The sequence below is a fragment of the Phoenix dactylifera genome, chromosome 11 (assembly GCF_009389715.1).
Source record: "Phoenix dactylifera cultivar Barhee BC4 chromosome 11, palm_55x_up_171113_PBpolish2nd_filt_p, whole genome shotgun sequence".
Classification (NCBI taxonomy): domain Eukaryota; kingdom Viridiplantae; phylum Streptophyta; class Magnoliopsida; order Arecales; family Arecaceae; genus Phoenix; species Phoenix dactylifera.
Window position 1 is genome coordinate 6,475,712 of NC_052402.1, and position 3,717 is coordinate 6,479,428.

The window sequence follows — 3,717 nt, forward strand, 5'->3', positions numbered from 1 at the left end:
CGGTCTAATCAAGGTGATTTCATCAAATCATGCTCGGACTAGAGTACAGATAGTTCAATAGAGATTGAAAGTGATTATATCTTATAGTATTTCGCAAGGGCTAAGGAAGGTAAGCACACTGCCCGGCGATCTTGGATTAGGACTCTTCACCAGGATTGTTTCAAAATAACTAAGAGGGGTATCTTACTACATCTATCATCTCTAGAGAGAGCAGAAAAGAAAATTCAGTAGAAAGATAAATAAGAGGAGAGAGGATGGAAAAGAGAGAGAAAGGAGATAGGAAGAGAGAAAAGAGTCTCTCTCTAGCCAAGGAAGAAGAAAGGAGAGGAAAAGGGTGGCAGTGGTGGCGCCTAAGGTCAAAATGAGAGAGGAAAATAAGGCATTGCCCTTTTCGGCCAAATTTTAGCGATCATTGACCAAAATCTAGGTTTCAAAAAGCCCGGAAGAAAGAGGAGAGGAGTCGCTTGATGGTGGCAGAGTCCTTAACGGTCTCATGGCAACAATGGTGCGAAGGCAATCGGTGCTCGGAGAGAAAGAGGACTCAAGAAGAGTCTCTAAATAGGCCCGGACAACTGGAATCTGACCTAGAGTCGCATTCCATCCGGCAAGATCAAGAGGAAGAGAACTCCTAAGGCAAGATCAAGAGGAAGAAGACTTCCATCAGAATTCCTCTTCTCTCCCGGCATGAGTGCGGCACGTGCAAAGTTTTTTTCCCCTTTTTTTTTTGTTAGGCTATATTGACTGGGCTAGTCAAGTGGACCGGGCCCAGTTTACTAGGTCTTACACACTCAGTATGGCCTAATTCTTCGCAACACCAGTTGCTTTGTTTCCATGGGCTGTCTTTATTTCCATGAGAACAGATCCAGCGCAGCGCATCAAGAGGGGAAGAAAAGAAAAACAAAATCTTGTTTGCGAGCTGCCGCTGTTGCAAGCGTTCTGGACTCCGAATAAGCCCGGGCTTCAACACACTCATTTAAGAAACTGGCATGATCAAAGAGTAGGTCTCCATTGGTGAGCAGGCGTAACTACAGTTACCCATTACTTGCTGAGGCTTAAACAACCTGGATAGTAGGAGTCTGGCGATCTCAAACTGCTTGGAAGCACAAAGAAAAAGAATCATCAGCACATAGCAATGAAGCTGCTAACTTGATTATAAGCAGCTGAACGTGGATACAAAACGCTCGAGTTTAGACATTTGACGATACCTGTACGTGCTGGGTGACTGCTGTCCTTTGGGGAACTCGACCATTCCGAAAAATAGTTAGACAACCCATGTAAGTTAGCCAGTTTCATGGTCCAATGGACATGTATAAAGAACAAAAGAATCAAGGGTGAAACATCAAAATCTGAGGCCCACAGACTCACTCTTCCCATTTACACTGTACACTGTGGTGCAACCAGACTCAGCCATTAAGCTTTGCCAAGAAATGCCTGAGATTGTATTCATCCGTGTACTGTGACTGATCCCAGAGCTCCGCTAGTCCACTTAGAATGGCTTTCAAGCCCTTCCCACCCACCATGGATTTTGAATCTTTACCCAGGTCGCCATTGAAGCTGCTTGAAAGGGCACTACCCTGTTTCATGTTTGGTCAAGAGAAAACAGTTGAAGCAAGCAAAGTAGTTGTATTCAATATTTTTTCCCAAAAAAAAAAGAGAATATAATATAGAACTGTAAACTAAATGCGTATCCAGATATCTGAATGCCAGCAGTCCCCTCCTTTCGAGAAATCATGATAATATGGAAGAGTTGTGAAAGATTAGACTGTGAATTACCTTTCTGGCGGTTGGTGCAGAAGTAAAGAGATCGAGCAACTGGTCAGTGTTCATTGTTTTCAGGCTAGCATGCTCTCCATTGATGACAGCATTAGCAATTGACACTTTGAACTTCTGGAGGATCATGACTTTCTCTTCCAAAGTGCCACGCATGATGAGTCGATGGACATTCACAACTTTGCGCTGACCCAACCTATGAACTCTGTCCATTGCCTGGAATGACCATCAGCAAAGAATTAGCACATGATTGGAGACAATACACCAATATAAGTTCATTTTCTAACTTACCATGTCAAATGGAGGGAGGGAGGGAGGGGAAGAAAGAGAGAGAGACAGGAAAATTTCATCTAACTGCCTGACTTGTATTGTTATTTAATGATGAATGGACTTTCTTAACATAGCAGTAAAATTTAAAAACATAAGTTGTTCAGTTAATGTATATAATTGATAAATTATGGAAGTAAATGATCCAAGGCCCTTTGCAACCTGAACATAGACTTTGATCATTCTTTAAATGTCATAAAGCAACCATTTAACTGGTTTCATTAAAGGTGCGATAGGCTGAAACTAGCCAATCACGTTGGAATAGCCTCCTAGACCTTTTTTTTGAGAAGAACTGTGTGAACCACCAATTTTTTCAAAGAATTAATGCGAGAATTACCCATGTCAACTACTTGGGGGAACACTTGCCAAGATCTGAACACAGGACTCCATTTGGACAAGGTCAACTTCTAGGCCATACCCTGCATGCAGGACATGTCCACGCGTAAACATACACGGATCTACAAATGCGCAATTGGATGGATGACCAAGAGCACATCTTTCATGCACTTTCATCTAACAGTCTGGCAATGTTCTCTTGGATTCTGGGTGCCTGCCTAGCCCTAGGCCCCTAGCCATCTCAATCTCTCCTCAATCACCTAGTTTTAGGCCTCGTTAGATGGTGTTGCCGCTTAAAACCATGCCTTTACCTCCCACCTGCCCCCTCCCTCCATTTCTATTGCAGAGCATATCAGTTATCAAAACAAATGAGAAAAGGAAAAGTAATAAAGGTTATAAATGAAACAAATGAGAAAAGTAACGAAGATTTTAAATGAGGAATTGAGAATGTGGTCCAGATACATGCCAAGAAACAGCAATTTCTACAGACAAGTTCCTATTTACAAGGCAGGACACAGCACCTGATATTAATATGGGTCCTTAATACTACAAATGCTAACTTAAAAAGGTTGCATTTATCACCCAAGGGCATTCATTGTTGCACCAGAAGCATTAATTTCATCTACCTTCATGCCTCTTTAAATAAAGCATGCGTCGTTAAATGCCCTAAACGAATTGAAGTTTCATCCAAAGCTTTGTGCCATCAATGCTTTAACAATCCAGATTATAATTTTTTGTGCCTAACAATTGCCTTCGGTTACAGCTGAACTCCCTCCAATACCTCATGGAATGTATGAAGCAGAGAATCATGAGCTTTGCCAGCCAGTTTCTGATGATGAAATTGAAAGAGCCATTGCTGGTTTTGGATTCTAATCAGCAGTTTGTAGGCTCTATTTTTTAAAGCTTTCTGTAGTACTTTTAAGGTGGATATCATTGCTCCATTGTGAGTGTGGACCTTGGTGCAATGGTAAGGTTGCTCTATTGTAACCTGGATATCATGGGTTCAAAATACAGAAACATCCTATCTACATCTTGGGGTTAAAACTGCATATGGAAGTCTCATGCACTGAGATGCCTTTTTTATATCATTGCAGCGATAAGAGAGTTTTTTTTTTTTAGACTTCTACTATGCCTAAAGCTTGGAATTTTACATTTATTACATTAATCCCTAAGAAGCAGAATGCTTCGGCACTAAAAGATTAGAAAGTTTACATAATACTCTTTATATACAAGGTCATAGCCAAAATTACTAGTTAATATAGTAAATCTATCATCTTTGTGTCC

General features: G+C 41.1%; 1 long non-coding RNA gene across 1 annotated transcript; it reads right to left on the minus strand.

The window, feature by feature from the left end:
- Positions 1–419: 419 nt before the first annotated feature.
- Positions 420–1,979, minus strand: LOC108511539. The gene is made up of 3 exons (XR_003386921.2): positions 1,774–1,979; positions 1,206–1,574; positions 420–1,090 (listed from the first exon to the last, which is right to left on the minus strand). It is a non-coding gene; the product is annotated as an uncharacterized LOC108511539 (long non-coding RNA).
- Between the last annotated feature and the right edge of the window lie 1,738 nt (positions 1,980–3,717).